The 19,081-nt window shown below is 38.4% G+C and overlaps 1 protein-coding gene across 1 annotated transcript in view; it reads right to left on the bottom strand.

Moving 5' to 3' along the window:
- The window catches only part of LOC130235904 (CXADR-like membrane protein), a 176,613-nt gene that overhangs the window by 90,038 nt on the left and 67,494 nt on the right, over positions 1 to 19,081 (bottom strand). The window lies entirely within an intron of this gene.

Raw genomic sequence — 19,081 nt, 5'->3', positions numbered from 1 at the left:
AATAACAGTTAGAGACGAGACCGTCTGTCCACCTGGCTGCTCTAAACAGGACAGAACAGGTTTGTTTTGAGCGGAGACTTTCTACCTCACTGACCACATTTCAAATCCCCCACAGAGAGAGACTCCACCGAAACACAAAGAACCCGTGTGGGGGAACAGGAACGCTGTATTTGTCCATTAGGGAATAAATGCCACAATTACTGTACTTTAAGTGGAGATGTGGTGAAGCACAGAGCTGACAATCCCTGTCGTCCTCCATCAACATTCACAGGTTGTGATGCAGCCGGCCGAATGCCAAGACCATGACGGCATGTTTTTCCTGATTCAACAACAACAAATGATTCAATCGCTGCTAGAAGTAGCCGTAAAAATCAACCGCAGCAGGCTGAAGACACTCGAATAAATTACAGGAGTTTACAGTTTTGCAGTGTTTTGTATATTTATTCGCTCATTTTCCTTCAGCTTAGTCCCTTTATTCATTAGGGGTCCCCACAGCGGAATGAACCACCAACTTATCCAGCATATGTTTTACACAGCGAATGACCTTCCAGCTGCAACCTATCACTGGGAAACATCCACACACACTCATTCACACACATACACTATGGCCAATTTAGCTTAACCAATTCACCTATAGCGCATGTGTTTGGACTGTGGGGGAAACAAGAGCACCCGGAGGAAACCCACACAAACACGGGGAGAACATGTGCCACCCGTAATGGCTACTATTTAAAAAGTAAAAGAAAATAATTACATTTAACATGTAGGCTATGTGTTTTAAGAGTTGTATGCTAATTTGACGACTCTAACTCTACTGAAAAAAAAAACAGCTTAAACCAGCCTAAGCTGGTTGCCTAGTTTTAGCTGGTCAGCCTGGTTTTAGAGGGGTTTTGGCCATTTCCAGGCTGGTTTCCAGCCATTTCCAGCCTGGTTAACTTAGCCGGTCAGGCTGGAAAATTACCAGTTAAAACCAGCTTGACCAGCCTAGCCTGGCTGGGAGCCCAGCCAAAACCAGCTATGTCCAGCTTAAACCAGGCTGGTCAAGCTGGTTTTAGATTAATAAAGGGACTAAGCCAAAAAGAAAATGACTGAATGAATGAATGTTACAACTTCATGCCCAGGGACTAAATTAGTAGTAAATTACATGTAAATTAGCTCTATAGCTAACTCTATTTAAACCCCCACCCCCACGGCGATACCGGTATTAACGGTGATTTCGTAGTAATTTGTAGTAAATAACATGTAAATTAGCTCTATAGCTAACTCTATTTAAACCCCCACCCCACGGTGATACCGGTATTAACGGTGATTCCGTAGTAATTTGTAGTAAATTACATGTAAATTAGCTCTATAGCTAACTCTATTTAAACCCCCACCCCCACGGTGTTACCGGTATTAACGGTGATTCCGTAGTAATTTGTAGAAAATTACATGTAAATTAGCTCTATAGCTAACTCTATTTAAACCCCCACCCCCACGGTGATACCGGTATTAACGGTGATTCCGTAGTAATTTGTAGTAAATTACATGTAAATTAGCTCTATAGCTAACTCTATTTAAACCCCCCACCCCCACGGTGTTACCGGTATTAACGGTGATTCCGTAGTAATTTGTAGTAAATTACATATAAATTAGCTCTATAGCTAACTCTATTTAAACCCCCACCCCCACGGTGATACCGGTATTAACAGTGATTCCGTAGTAATTTGTAGTAAATTACATATAAATTAGCTCTATAGCTAACTCTATTTAAACCCCCACCCCCACAGTGATACCGGCATTAACGGTGATTCCGTAGTAATTTGTAGTAAATTACATGTAAATTAGCTCTATAGCTAACTCTATTTAAACCCCCCACCCCCACGGTGTTACCGGTATTAACGGTGATTCCGTAGTAATTTGTAGTAAATTACATATAAATTAGCTCTATAGCTAACTCTATTTAAACCCCCACCCCCACGGTGATACCGGTATTAACAGTGATTCCGTAGTAATTTGTAGTAAATTACATATAAATTAGCTCTATAGCTAACTCTATTTAAACCCCCACCCCCACAGTGATACCGGCATTAACGGTGATTCCGTAGTAATTTGTAGTAAATTACATATAAATTAGCTCTATAGCTAACTCTATTTAAACCCCCACCCCCACGGTGATACCGGTATTAACGGTGATTCCGTAGTAATTTGTAGTAAATTACATATAAATTAGCTCTATAGCTAACTCTATTTAAACCCCCACCCCCACGGTGTTACCGGTATTAACGGTGATTCCGTAGTAATTTGTAGTAAATTACATGTAAATTAGCTCTATAGCTAACTCTATTTAAACCCCCACCCCCACGGTGATACCGGTATTAACAGTGATTCCGTAGTAATTTGTAGTAAATTACATGTAAATTAGCTCTATAGCTAACTCTATTTAAACCCCCACCCCCACGGTGTTACCGGTATTAACGGTGATTCCGTAGTAATTTGTAGAAAATTACATGTAAATTAGCTCTATAGCTAACTCTATTTAAACCCCCCACCCCCACGGTGATACCGGTATTAACGGTGATTCCGGTATTATGGCATGCTAATAGGACTTTTAATTTGCCAGTAACCTGGGTTAATCGTTTCCGTTAAAGTGTAAGCCAATGCAAATTCGGCACGTTTAAGGTCTGTTTTCTTTAAAAATCAGCGATCTCCACTGGCGGAGTGATATCCGATATAAAGTGGGTCTCAGATTGTACAAGAAGCACTGCATTAAATGTAATTTTTCCAACCACGTCTTTACAATATGAGCATTTATTTTACCCCAGTATAATCAATGGAGCTTCTGCGCTAGCCTGCCGATTCTGACGGGCGCGTGTGAGCAAACGGCTTTTTTTACGCTTGAGCAACTGAATGACTGCCAAAGTCTGTTTAACTGATTGTATTTGAATTACATTACAACATCGATGCTGTAAAAGGAAGCGTATAAAATGGAAAAAAACTCACAATAACAGGTCACCGGAAGTTTATCAGTATGGGAAACACACTAGCTCGGCATATGCCCTATTAATGGGTGGGGAAATTTCTTCATTGCCACAACCCTATTTTCATTAACAAAGACAAATAGATACTGAAATACAAGTATTTTTCATTGTTTATTCATATTAGTAATCACATAAAATAAAATAACCTAATAAAACTAAAGAAAAACGGAAGAAAAAAAGAGAAAAAGAAGTCAGCTGATCATCAGAAGCTCCCTCAGTTCCAGTGAAAAGACCACTCATCTACTGTATGTCAAATGAAGCAGTGTATTTGACCCTACAGTCAGGGTGGAGACAGAAATCCTGCTATGATTTTTACGAGGGCCATAAAGATCTCGTGTAGAAGCGGGGTCTCCTGGGAAAATCCCCCTTGTTCATACTTGACGGAGTGCGGTGGGTTTGTGCGGTGCAGGACCCTCAGGACTGGGCTGTTAACCGGACGCAGTGAGCCTGACCCACCCAGAGCCAGTCTTGCCACACACTTGAGGCCGTTTATCATCCGGGCTTTTCTAATGTGTGCTGACTTGTGCCTCATCCCTGGAGTCTGTCAACTGTCAGGCCAGCAGGAACACGGCTCTGACGAGGACACCATTAAGTAGCATTTACAACACATTCTTGCATTTCTGCAGCAAATTCCTGATGCCACAAACTGCTCGTGAACATTTATGCTACATGAAATGCTGACAATGTTTTTCCAACCCAGGATCATTAAAGGTATTTGCCCAGGGCTACATTTTAGGGAACCACGAAATACGTGCCCCAGGGCTACGTATGCTTGCAACGCCACCACTGTCCTACATTTTTGACATCTCAAATACGTTACTGGGCCACATTTTCTCATACATGCCATTGCTGTGTACATTTTTGACAATTTCAATATAAATTAGTGTGCCATGTTTACTTGTACATGCCGTTTCTCGTGAACATTACTGACACACTCAAATACATTAATTGGGCCACATTTTCCCATACGTGCCATTTCTCGTAAATCTACTAGAAACCGCTGTGTACATATTTACAAATCTCAAATATGTTTCCAGGCCACGTTTTCTTATACATGTTGTTTCTCATAAATCCACCAGAGGTCGCTGTTTACATTTCTGCCAATCTCGAATAAGTTACTGGGCCACATTTTCTCATTTGTGCCATTTCTCATAAAACTCCACAGGATGCTGTGTACATTCTTGACAATTTCAATATACATTACTGTACCATGTTTACTTGTACATGCCGTTTCTCGTGAACATTACTGACAAACTCAAACACATTATTTGGGCCACGTTTTCTCATACGTGCCATTTCTTTTAGATCCACCAGAGGCCGCTGTGTGGATTTCTGCGAATCAAAAATACGTTAATGTGCCACGTTTTCTCATATAATCAGTCAACTAGAGGTTGTACATTTCTACCAACCTCAACAACTTTTTCCCTTTACATGCAGTTTCACATAAATTCACCAGAGGTCACTGTGTACATTTCTGTGAATCAAGTTCTTTATTGGGCCACATTTTCTCATACATTCTGTTTCTCATAAATTCATGAAAGGTTGCTGTGTACATTTCTGCGATTCTAAAGTACGTTAAAATGGCCCACATTTTTCGCAAATCTCAAATACGTTACTGGGTGATGTTTTTTCATTCATGCCGTTTTACACAAAACCACTAGAAACCACTCTCTACATTTCTGCGAATCTCAAATAAGTTACTAGGCCACGTTTTCTCATACGTGCCATTTTCTGCAAATCCAACCGAGGTCACTGTCTAAGTTTCTGCAAATGTATTACTGTGCCACATTTTCGCATTTGTGGCGTTTCTCTTCACTAGAATTCAATGTGTACATTATTGCCAATCTCGAATAAGTTACTGGACCATGTTTTCTTATATGTGCAGCTTCTCAAAAATCCACTAGAGGCCGCTCGGTAAATTTCTGGAAATCTCAAATACGTTACTGGGCCACATTTTCTCATACGTGCCATTTCTCGTAAATCTACTAGAGACCGCTGTGTACATATTTACAAATCTCAAATATGTTTCCAGGCCACGTTTTCTTATACATGTTGTTTCTCATAAATCCACCAGAGGTCGCTGTTTACATTTCTGCCAATCTCGAATAAGTTACTGGGCCACATTTTCTCATTTGTGCCATTTCTTATAAAACTCCACAGGATGCTGTGTACATTCTTGACAATTTCAATATACATTACTGTACCATGTTTACTTGTACATGCCGTTTCTCGTGAACATTACTGACAAACTCAAATACATTATTTGGGCCACGTTTTCTCATACGTGCCATTTCTTTTAGATCCACCAGAGGCCGCTGTGTGCATTTCTGCGAATCAAAAATACGTTAATGTGCCACGTTTTCTCATATAATCAGTCAACTAGAGGTTATACATTTCTACCAACCTCAACAACTTTTTCCCTTTACATGCAGTTTCACATAAATCCACCAGAGGTCACTGTGTACATTTCTGTGAATCAAGTTCTTTATTGGGTCACATTTACTCATACATTCTGTTTCTCATAAATTCATGAAAGGTTGCTGTGTACATTTCTGCGATTCTAAAGTACGTTAAAATGGCCCACATTTTTCGCAAATCTCAAATACGTTACTGGGTGATGTTTTTTCATTCATGCCGTTTTACACAAAACCACTAGAGACCACTCTCTACATTTCTGCGAATCTCAAATAAGTTACTAGGCCACGTTTTCTCATACGTGCCATTTTCTGCAAATCCAACCGTGGTCACTGTCTAAGTTTCTGCAAATGTATTACTGTGCCACATTTTCGCATTTGTGGCGTTTCTCTTCACTAGAATTCAATGTGTACATTATTGCCAATCTCGAATAAGTTACTGGACCATGTTTTCTTATATGTGCAGCTTCTCAAAAATCCACTAGAGGCCGCTCTGTAAATTTCTGTGAATCTCAAATACGTTACTGGGCCACATTTTCTCATATGTGCCATTTCTCGGAAATCCACTAGAGACCGCTGTGTACATATTTACAAATCTCAAATATGTTTCTAGGTCACGTTTTCTTATACATGTTGTTTCTCATAAATCCACCAGAGGTCGCTGTTTACATTTCTGCCAATCTCGAATAAGTTACTGGGCCACATTTTCTCATTTGTGCCATTTCTCATAAAACTCCACAGGATGCTGTGTACATTTTTATATATATATATATATATATATATATATATATATATATATATATATATATATATATATATATATTCACATTTCTGTACATATACATACACAATGTTTACTCATATGTGCAGTTTCTCGTAAATCCAAATCCACCAGAGGTCGCTGTGCAAATTTTTGCCAATCTCAAATATGTTACTGGGCCATGTTTGCTCTTATATGCCATTTCATATAAATCCACTAGAGGTCGCTATGTAGATTTTTGATAATCTCAAACATGTTAATATATAGCCACGTTTTCTCATACAGGCGGTTTCTTTTAAATCCACCAGAGGTCGCTGTGTACATTTCTGCCAATCTCAAATAAGTTACCAGGCTAAGTTTTCTCATATGTGCCGTTTCTTGTAAATCCACTAGCCTTGTACATATCTGCAAATCTCAAATACATTATTGGGCCAAATTTGCTCATCATATGTGCTATTTAAATGTTATTCTTGTGTGCATCAGTTTATCATGCACAATATATCAGCTTCCTATCAACTGACCCACACACCATCATCCCTAAACCCAACTGATAGTGTTTTCTAAAACAAACTAGAAGAGAAAAGTGAATCGTGACTGTGCTCTTTTCGAGATTTCACACCGTTTTTTGTTTGACTGCCTGTTTGTTTGTTTCACCGGGTTGTAGAAACTATCCTTCACTGGACACGAAACCTGGGCTGCTCCATGTCCCAAATCTAACACCGTACAAGCTGAACTACAGAGTAAACTGATCTCGCTGGAAAAGCCGTCCATACAAATGATAGCAGTCAGCAGTAGCATGACAAGGAACAGAAGTTGTCTGCACCATTATACCGACCCATAGCACTAATTTTACACACAAAATACAGCTGCACGTATGCCAGATGTATTTGCGTGTATTTGCGCTTTACCCAGAAATGTAGTCCAGGGCACGTACACCCAATAAGCTTGTGTTGTGTTTTTCAGTGATAATTCAGATACATGTCTCGCTCTGTGAGATCTGTTGTCATTCTGACTAAATTAGGCATGAATGTCAGTGACTATAATGAGATGAGGAGTAAATGGCAGGATCATTTGTGACTGACAGAAGCAGTCATCTATATGTTGAAATATTCCAGAGCTTTATTCTAATAAACATAAAAAAGCCATTCTGTGATACAACAGTAGCATTTGCAAAACTATAGGGAGTTAAGTCATCCAACATAATGGGCTCTTTAAACAATCTAGGTACAAAGTCTTAAGCATTAAGGCCACGTCTGAATCCACTTTTGCTATTTAAAGACAGAAAAATATGCTTTGCGCATGGCACATGGTTTAATGCAGTGTTCAACACCAAATGTGGTGTCAAGAGCGAGTGATTTACATGTTAAATCAATGCAAAGACGCGAATAAGCATCCATTGGCGCAATACGCGCAAATGGCACAGCGCAAATGACACAAATTACGCAAATGTTGCGGCGTGAATGGCGCGATATGTGCAAATTAAACATTTTGCACGTTTGACCACTTAACGCACACATATCGCGAAACACTTGAGTTTGAAAATCTGAACTTCAGCGGACATTCGCGCCGCGTTAACCAATCAGGACCTTGCTCTTGTGGGGGCGTGATTATGACGTAACGCCTGTTGTTGGTGTCCTGGGGGAAATCCTCCTGCCTACACAGACAGTTCATTAAACTGGGCTCGGCTCAGTTAGAAGCACCGCTGAAAGACTCCATCATCCAGGTTAAGTTTCTGGAGGAGTTGAGTTTCTATGAGCTCACAGAGCTGGTGCACCTCTGAAAGGATCTAGTGGACTCAGACACGGCTCCAAACGAATCGACGCTGTTTTTCAGCCTTCATAAAGCACAACAACAGTTATTTTCACAATAAAATCCATGTTTGCCGTTTAGCAATGAAGCTAGAGTCATCGGGCAGACAGAAGCCCTGCCCATGACGCAAATCCGCGTCTGTTCTGAAGTTAATTTGACGCGTGAATGAATTGGATTTGACGCACAAATGAAGCGGATTTTCATGTGCGAATGAAGCAAGTAAACTCAAATGTTCACGCGTCTATTTAAGCGCGAATAGTGCGATTTATCCTAGCGTTCCGCGTCTGGTGTGAACACAGCATAACAGGGTTGTGCTTATTCTCTTAGTGAGTTGTGTTTTGAGAACAAACCAATCAGAGTCTCAAATTGAGGATAAAGAACGAGCCTCCTCCATTCGGCCTCTTTACTTTCTCTTTACTTTTACTCTTTATTGTACTCCTTTACTTACGTGGAGTAAGGAAACGGCCGAAACTCACTCCACTGAGGACATTCATTAGCCTACATATTTAATCTTTTTTGTTAAGCGCAAAGATTTGTTTCAAAGCTATTTCTAAATTCAGTTTGCTGGGAAAGAGGAATTACAAAGAAATTTTACACTTATTGTTGTCTCTTTTTTTCCATTTAACAATTGTATTTGTATTGCTTTAAAGGTGATGTATTAACTGAACATCTTCTCGAATGTGATGTGTTGCATACTAATAATGCATTTTTGCAGAAGTAGATGAAGCTTTTCTAAAATTAACTTGAGCTTTGCAGCAAAACTTCTTGTGAGCACAGAATTTGCGGTTGAAAAATCTTGTGCTTTTTGACATTGTGCATAGTAGTAGAAAAAGAGGATGCGTGTATGGGTGCGGCCAATGGAGGACTGGAGAATGAGTGACAAGTGACAAATTTAAACTCCACCTGTTAATATACATAACTTATGCCTACAGAAGTTGAAGTCAGGAAATGAAAATTGTTGCGCACCCTTGAATGTAACTCTTGCTTTGCATTGAAGATAACAGAATTCTTTGAATCAAATTATTAGTTTGTATCCAGTTAATTGCTAATACGTTAAACCTTGAAGAAAAAAACTGTCCTGACCTTTTTAATTGAACAAGCATGGAATTGATTAATTATTCCAACAAGTTCTAATTTCCAGCAAATGAATAAATGAACAATAATAATGAAGTGTGGTCAAAAAACAGAGTTATCCAAACACACGTCCTATTGCACCATATGGTGATGTATACATCTCCCAAACCCAACAGGTGGACAAATCTAAACTTGTTTTAAATAAAAACAAATATAAATATAAAAAATATAAATATGCATATAATAAATAATAAAACTACTAATAAAATATTATACTCATGCCAACTGTCATGAATAAACTGAAACACCAATGAGTCCACAGTGGCGCAAATGAATTTGCTATTTAAACATTGCGGCGCAAAACGTCATGCAGGTGTATGATGGGGCCCAATGTTATCAATGACATGTCCCTGTGATGATACTAGTAGAATATTGCAAGGATATAAAACTTTTCAGCCAATCAGATCCGAGGACTAGAAGAAACATCATAATTTTTAAAAAGTCCTACTTCTTAGAAGATAAAAAATATATAAGAATCTTGAGATAAAATGTATTTTTAATTATGATTTTATATCCCAAATCTCTAAATTGTGAGAAAAGAAGTGTGAAATAAGCAAAATTGCAATATAGCTTCAAGAACATCCATGCAAATCAATGATAAATAATTTAAGAGCTAATAACATACGTGGACAGCCTATTTTAGCTCTTAATGGCTATTTAAGATACTTTGAATGTTTTATATTTTGTTACAGACATACAGTGTTATCCTGCAACTGTTTTGCAGCATATGAAATGTCCCAAACCCTATTTTTAACTGTCCAAAATGATGAAAAAAATGTGTTTTTACTCTCTGATAGTCAAAGCAAGTTAAAAAAAAAATCCTATGTTAAATATGCATTAAAAAAATTCAGGATTTTTTTTTTTTAATGTAAATTGGGACCACGAGTCCACATATATGGACATTTTTCTCTAAAAGTACATCATATTAAAAGATGATCCTTAGATTTTTATTCTGATTAGGTTCCAATAAGCCCAAATAGCAAACAGAAATAAAAAAATGCATGTAAAAAAAGACCTTGAGCCTTAAGAGGTTAAGAGAACCAAAACAAATGAAAGTTAACAGAAGGATATCCTCTCACACATCGTGTATTCAGAAAGAGTCAGACAGCCAAAAAGTAAAAGAACAAGAAAGTTGCCAAAGAACAAGACGTTGCTGCTTTTCTTTCTCTTTGTGCGACTCAGGAGATTGTTATAAAGTCAAACATCTGTGACCTTGGACAGCATTAGGTTCTTGTCCTGCTTCACATTCCAGCAGTGTTTGGATTACTTGACCTCGGGAGAGTTCTCAGACTGGTACGAACACCATCACTCCTGCACGACGTCAGGACACTGATCATTAGTGGGGAAATAATCTTTTCCAGGGCATTTTGACCAGAGACAGTTAAAGCCATGAGACTGACAACATAAGCCACCCTAGATATCCCAAACAATTCATTAAACACACACGCATCATTCCCATGGTTGAGAAATGAGGATTTAAAATGAAAACGCATTTGACATTGCAGTTCAGATCTTGAATTTGAATTGAGATCCCAAACAGAATGGAAAAAAAATCGGCCTTCTAAATGAAGACATGAGAATTACTCAATTAGATTTAATGAAATTCTGTTAAATACTGTCTGTCTTAAATGATCCATTTTTCAGTATGAATTACTTATAATTCTATCATGCATAAACAATTTTTAAACATTAACATTAGATTTGATCTATTCATCCATTTTCCTTTGGCTTAGTCCCTTTATTCATCAGGGTTCGCCACAGTGGAATGAACCGCCAACCATACCACCATTTGTTTTACGCAGCAGATGCACCTCCAGCTGCAACCCATCACTGGGAAACACCCATACACTCTCACATTCACACATCCACTATGGCAGGGCTATTCAATTAGTTAGTCATGGAGGCCAGCTCATGAAAAGCAACCCAAATGAGGGGCTGAAGAGATATTACTTGCAGTATAAGTGATGACACAACAATATAACAGCCCATATGCTGTATTTTTGCTCCTTAAAACACCCACGTTGACTTTTTCTATATTAAAACGTTAATATGTTGTATTTTGAAACTATATAATATCAGTGCATTATACAATGTGTCTTTTTGTTTACAAACATATTCAAATGTTGCATTTCGAAGCACAACAAAATCAGTGTATTGCTCAAGAAGGCTTCTTCTACGTTCAGACACATTCATATGTTGTGTTTTGAACTGCGCAACAATTAGGGATGCAACGATTATAGATTTTGGTTGTACGATTATATAGTCTGAAGAATAATCATATCTTTTTAAAAATAAGTCCGAGTCATGGATTCACGGTTATCACCATTTATTAAATTTAAAACACTACTAGTTTAGGAAATCACAGGAAAACTACTTATATTTTAAAGTGTTGTTTATTGCTGCTCAGTAACCAAATTGTAACACGGGGAGTGACAAAGACAACTGAAGTTTAGGATCCATGTGCAGGTTTATTCAAAGTTAGGGAACGATGGTCAACACAGGTGCAAACAGATGTATAAAGGCAGTCCAGAATCGTGGTCAAAGGTATCAGGCGAGAGGTCAGAAGGCAGGCGGCAGACAAGGAGAAAAGTAAGCAAGGCAAAGATCAAAACATGGAGAAACTAGATTAGGAAACCGCGTTGTAATGTCACTATACAGTTAAACAAGACTCGGCCAAGGCAGGGAGTGTGTGTGTTGTTTAAATAGTGTGTGTAATCAGTCTCTGACAATCCTCAGCTGGTGCAAGTGTAATCAGTGAAAATGAGGAAGCATGTGTGTTTGTGGAACGGAGTGCATGTGTGAAAATGTAGTCCATGAATGGCGGATTTGTAGTCCAAGTGAATGTGTGTGAGATCCAGCGATCTAGGATGTTACGATCGCTGGTGATCGTGACACAAATACAGCACAAAATATTAATAAAAAAAAACAAACAATAGTCAATTTCTCTTTTTAGACGTAAAAATAAATGAAAAGGTTTAAACATGAGTGATTATTTTACAATGAAAATAAACGACAGAACAATGAATAAATAAATCAAAATAAGAATAAATCAAAAATAGTATTTGTCTGATGTTAATTTAAGCTCTATATTAGCTAAGAATTTAAATGAACTGTTGTTATAATCTGCGTTCATACAAGCATAATCATTTTAATCATTTGTAATAATTCGTCTAACGTATTTTTTGTTTACATTTCACTGAAAGTCACGCACGACTCTCAACACTACAGTGTGAGATCATTTCTACAGTGTGCACCTGTAGGTCTGCTTGCGAGCCGTGCGCGCACCGATCCCAATATGCGCACGTCTCCATTGAAAATAGTGAACTTGCGCGCGGAAAAGACGCAATATGTGAACGGCCTGCTGCTATAGTTAATGCAGTGTGTGTGTGTGCGTATTAGCCTCGGTATAAGTTTGGAACTTTAAACAAGCACACAGTCGGCATATCTTTGTTCAGTTGCAGCAGTTTTGTTCTGTGCAACAGAATTGCGGCGTAGAGAAGCCTTTACGATTACTTAACCGTAATAAATTAGAGCACGGTTAATAGTGAAATCGGCTAATCATTGCATCCCTATTAACGATATCAGTGCATTGAACAAAAGGCCTTTTCTACATACATATCCAATTATTTTCGGCTGCCCACGCCACTTATTTAATGTCATGTGCCTCACGCTCTGCGCAGTGCACGTCTCTTCATAACTATAGCGAATGCTTTTTGACTGAACTAAATTTTTTTTGGTCTTGGTCACACTATTTGGAGGGCCAGAACAAATTGCCTCGGGGGCCGGGTTTAGCCAGCGGGCCGGCAATTGAATAGCCCTGCACTACAGCCAATATAATTTATCTAATTCACCTATAGCGCAAGTGTTTGGACTGTAGGGGAAACTGGAGCACCTGGAGGAATCCCACGCCAACACAGGGAGAACAAGCAAACTCCACACAGAAACGCCAACTGACTCAGCCGGGACTTGAACCAGCGACCTTCTTGCTGTGAGGTGACAGTGCTAACCAATGAGCCACCATGCCATCTATTTCCAAATCACTAAAATGAAAAGTAAACAAAAAATGCAGCTGCCGCCTCCCAGCAGTGAAGCAGGACAGAAGAAGACTCAAAAGCTTTTCTTTAAGAGTTAAATCAAAACATGTTGCTGTGTATATATGGTAAAAAAATCCATAAAACTTACAGTAAAAATTAAAGCCATAAAATACATTCTAATTTTTACAGTTAACAACACTATTTCATTTATTTAGTATATAGTTAATACACAAATGTTTTTAAATACTAACATCAGCACATCGTACTTTTGGTACGTGGACAAAAATACAATCATAAGCAGGTGTTCATTTAAAATTCATACCATAAACCATCATAGTAACTAGGATTGGGTATCGTTTGGGGTTATTTCGATACCGATGCTCAATCGATACTTTTAAAACAGTACCGGTGCCAAAACGGTGCCTGAACCGATACTTTTTAGCCACAAAATTGACAAAAATGATATATATTTTAATCATTATAATTGAACAATATAAATATATTTTTATAATAAGTTCATATTTTATATATTAGTCATTTATATATTTTATTTATATAAGTCAATTCATATTTTATATATTTGAATTGCATTACTAACCTATAACTATAATTGCATACTACTAACCTGTGGAAAGGCTGTCATCAAAATCAGGGAACACCTTTTTTCTGGGTTTGGGGCTTGTGACTTCTTTTACATGGACATCAGTGATCTAATCTGAATAAGACAATAATATGATTCAGGTGTTCACATGAGCTGCTTTTTGAATGTTCCTTTCATGATTCTATGATCCATTAACGTCATTGCGTCACCAGCCTATAAATGTTTCCTCCGCAGTTTGTGTCTGTGGTCCTTTAAGATCACTGTTTACGTGCTAGAGTCTTGTTCAGATTATTGTCTTAATCATATTAAAAATCTGAGTATTGGTGTCCATGTAAACATACTCACTGAAAGTGCCAGATGATGTCACAAGCTGTCAAAGACAGTCCATTCCTCACCTTTAAGTTGATTCCATGAGCCCTTACATTTCATTAGTTTGACGTGTTCCCCCCCCCCCCCCCCCCCCCTCTTACACGCAACTTTTGTAAAGCATCTGCTGCATCTTGGTGTGTCAGAATCCTTGCTTGTAAAATATAGCCATACTTTAGAATGCTTAGTTTAAGCAAATTAGATGAATGCGATCATGCGTGTTGATGGAGTCGCTCACCGCATGCGCCGCCGTACTGCACACTTAGCCTTCTATAAGCAACAAGAACAAACGCCTGATGCCGTTGACATCCATACCCCTCAAAGCTGTTTAGAATGAAATATTTGTGTACTTTTGTGTGCCTTTGATGCACCCCTTGATGCTTCTAAGGGCGTCACACACCGGATGCGCCGCTTAGAGCTGTGGCACGGGGCACCGGGTTTCGGTACCAACCCTAATAGTAACACACATTAAATTAAATGACTGAAATAAACATTATTTATAAAAATTAGACATAAAACATAATGTACATAACGGATTGGTAAAAAACCCTAAAAAGAACCATAGTAATGTCAACAAAAATCCAACAAAGTTAAATGTCATGCAGGGAATTCTAGATAACGTTGATTTAGGGTTAGTCACTGTATATATAGAAGGGGTCCTATTATGCCCCTTTTACAAAATGTAAAATAAATCTCTGATGGTACCCCACAAATAATGTTTTAATACTCTTTGAAACTGCCCCTTTTATGCTTTGATTCTTATTGTGCCACTCTGGTGACAGTCGCTTTAAATTCAAATGAGATAGTGCTCTTTTCAGAAAAGAGCAGAGCTACAAATGCCTGTGTGTCAGTCAGTGTTGGGCAAGCTCCTTGAAAAGTGTAGCGAGCTATTAGCTACTCTACTTCAAATGTAGCTTAACTACACTAAAAGCGACCCCTAGGAAATGTAGCAAGCTAAGCTAAAAGCTACTTGGCAAAAGTACTTTAAAAGTACTTTAGCTACATCTAAGCTACATCTAAGCTATTTTTGCCATTTTTATTTTTAAATCCAAGTAACTTAAATCCAAGTCAATCATATCTTAGTGATTAATAAAACTGGAGTTCAATTATTTACTGCAAATACTATGCTGTAGCAAACAGAAACTAATTATAGTACATAACAGCAGAAAACAAAAAATGCAATAAAACAAATAAAATAATGTAGTATCATTAGTAAAAACACCTTCTTTGATTGTTTTTGTGGACAAGGGAGTTCGGTAAGCAAGTGTATTTTCTTTTATTTTCTTTTGCAGAAAATACCGGTTTTTAACCAGTTTTGATAAAGATGGCTGAGAGTACACTCAGCCTTGGATAAGAAACAGATTGTACTTTAAGTGTGTGTGTGTGTTCTATTTGATTGTGGATCCGTTTCACAGGTCTGGAGTCAGCTCTAAACAGTCAAGTGGATGTCTGACGTGTGCTTAAGATATTGCTCAGAATTGTACGCACGCACCCACGTGAAAATTTTCCTAGTCTGTGTTTTAACCAATCAGGTTTGAACACCTATATGTGTGCCGCAGTTAATGACGTTATGTGAGAGTATAATTATTATTGATTTGTGACTGTAAGGCAGAGCGGCCTAGGAACTCATTGCGAGTGTTGAAGCTGGCTTCTGCTGATGAAACTGCAAACTATCTTCAGTAAACTTTATTTGTTTATTCGAATCTCTGACTCCTCCTCTTCTTTATCTGACAGACTGGTCATTCCTTGGGTTAAACTGTATACTAATCCTTACAGAGTGCTCTGCTTTAACATTAGAACAAGATTAAACATGTCTTAACATGTACTTCTCCAGGTATGGCCACGAGGAATCCTGCTTCAGAAACAACTCCTCTCCCAGTCTTCTTTAAGTAGCTTGTGTGGACGCTACTGCAATACTTGATTTAGAAAGTATCGAAACTATCGCAATGCTACTGAGAAATGTAGTTAAGCTAGTAGCGTTACTACCCAATACTGTGTGTCAGCATAGTGCAGATTCAAAAAACAAGACTAACATCCTATGCTAATGAGGGAGAGACCGTCACTAAAGGGGCGGGGCTTTTCCCCCTCTGATGACACGTACAAAGGGAGAATGTCAATCGAAGTGTTTCTGCAGACTGTTTATATCAAGTGTGAGTATAAAAAGTAAAATTAATACATTTTTACTATTAGAAGCTGGTTATATTCACAGACTTTCACCACACAACTGGCTTTAAACCATTTATAAAAGTGATTTTAGCATAATAGGTGCCCTTTCAAGTAAACTATGAACCAGATGACAGATCCTGTAGCATTTTTTGTAGGTTATTTTATACAGTCTAGTATTTAATGCAGTGCAGATTGTTTTAACACAACAAATCACATGACAGCTCTCTAAAGCATCTCAGCAGCAGGCCACAGAAAATCCCACAGGACGGATCCTCCCATTCCTGCGCTCCGGGATCGACTGCCCGAGACGCCTTTCCTCCGCATGAATTATTGGGTAATGGATCTCTGGATTTTTCCGGCCTCAGCACTTCTCCTCAACCCTGCCGGCCTCCGTTTATTAGATGTGGCCCCTGTAAATTTCTTCAGCTGGATCTCTTGCTAATGTTTGATTCATATCACTAGCAAAGGTCAAGCTATCCACTCTCAATAATTCAATATCCACACACACTCTCCGGTCCGGGGGTCGTATTAAATGTGGAAAAAAAAGGGGGGGGCAGAGATGTTCAGCAAGCCGTAAACTGTCAAAGCTGAATTTCCACCATAAAGACGTGACGAAAGCAAACCTTTTCGCAGGAGTGCTGCAATGCAGGAAAACCACGGAAGAAATCTCTGCTGGAAAATGTCACGCTGGTCAATTTAGCATAAACCAGGCTCGATATGAATGATATTTCCAGCCAAAATCTCATGGTGATGCTGATCCAGCTGGATGAATTATACTGCACAGATGCACACACTTTAAGCTCTGTCTTAATTTTCAACATGTTCAAAAGTTTAGCTAAAAACCTGTTGGACCTGATCTGGTATGTGCTAGTGTATAATTATACAAACCGCTACCTTCAGCTTTACATATTTACAGTACTTAAAAAGTAAAAATAGGAATATTTTTGCTGATAATATTTTAATATTGCATTATGGGCTTGAGAAACATCTTTTTTTCTATATAAAAACCAGCATCTGCACAAAGGTTTATATTTTTGCACAGACTTGCACTCTAAATTAAATGTACAGTAAGTTTGAGCTCCATTGCTTTCACTCAAATTGCATTTATTATTATTATTATTATTATTATTATTATTATTATTATTATTATTATTATTATTAATAACAGGTTAATTATTGATTTGTAAACATTCAGAATGCGTGCACATCGAGGTTACAGAAAGAAACCGGGAGCGCTAGCATTTACAGCAAGGGAATGACATCCGATGCGGTACAGAGTTTGTTGTTGTATTAGAGATAAGTTATATTGATTACATATTATATACATCATTTACATAACGCTTTCAGCGTATTATAACAGCTCGTCACACAGTGATAAGCACAGTTATTCAGCAAAATTAACGTTAAAGTGAGTGGCGTTCATCTGACATGTCCATTTGCGATAGCATCCTCCCAATGGATTTTGGATAAGACGAAATGACCAAGCATCCAGCCCCAAATATACAATATCTCATTGAAGCTCCAAGTGTTTTAACAAGAGATAAGTTAAAGGCCTACAAGTCTTTGGATGCCTACAATTTTGTTCTGTGTGGTCATGTGTAAGAAATAATGTTCCATGATTATCAGATTCAAAACTTTGTAGTGCTAAAAACCGAGATTCTGCCTAGCTAAAAACAAGGAAAGAAGACGAAACTGTACAAGGCCTGGGTAATCATCAACAAGCAAAACAACTGCATTCTGACAGCGAACTGCACCTGTACGGCAGGGTATGTGAGCTTACATTTTTACATTTCATTCTAAGCATTCAGTGTCTGCAGTTTAATTCACCATATTTAACTGTTTTAGCTGAAATCATTGCTGCAATCAGAAAAGAGTAATGTGTATGATTCAGCATAGCGGGAACTTACCTGATATAAAATGAGAACTGCAGAGTCCAGCATTTTTAATTAGGTCCTCACTCCATTCAGCTCCCTTTTAGCCAAAGACGTCTGCGGTTGGCATTTAAAGCAGTGTGGTGTACGGTAAAATGTAACTTTTCTATTTTTGGACTTTTGATATTGGCGTCCAGGCGACGCAGTAGCGTAATATGTAGTGCTGTCGCCTTACAGCAAGAAGGTCGCTGGTTCGAGCCTCAGCTGGGTCTCCCTGCATTTGCGTGGGTTTCCTCCAGGTGCTCCGGTTTCCCCCACAGTCCCAAAGACATCTGGTACAAGTGAATTGGGTAAGCTAAATTGTCCGTAGTGTATGCAGGTGAATGAGTGTGTATGGGTGTTTCCCAGAGATGGGTTGCAGCTGGAAGGGCATCTGCTGCGTAAAACATGTGCTGGATAAGTTGGCGGTTCATTCCGTTGTGGCGACCCCGGATTAATAAAGGGACTAAGCCGAAAAGAGAATGAAAGAATGAATTTTGGCATCCTACCACATGACAAGTTTGCTATTGCAACCGGTCTTTTTTTGCAACCGGTTTGCACGGTTGAACCCGTGTGATGTAGGTTGGTAAATCCCCTGTATTTTACATTAAAATATTAAATAATAACATTTCAGAGATACATTTTTTCCTTTAACTTTTTTGACTATGCTTTAATGGTGTTAGATCACATTCTCCACGCCAGATCAATAAGATCCAGCCCCGGATGCAAGATCTTGTCAGGAAATAACAGTTTCTCCAGGTATCTGGACAACAAGTCAGCAGAGTTTCCAATACCCAAACCTGTTAACCAGGTGTTCAACTGAATTAACAGTCTACTTTCAATATAGTAGTGGACTGTGGAAGCAAG

Source organism: Danio aesculapii, chromosome 10 (assembly GCF_903798145.1).
Source record: "Danio aesculapii chromosome 10, fDanAes4.1, whole genome shotgun sequence".
NCBI lineage: Eukaryota > Metazoa > Chordata > Actinopteri > Cypriniformes > Danionidae > Danio > Danio aesculapii.
This window is presented reverse-complemented; position numbering and strand designations above follow the sequence as displayed.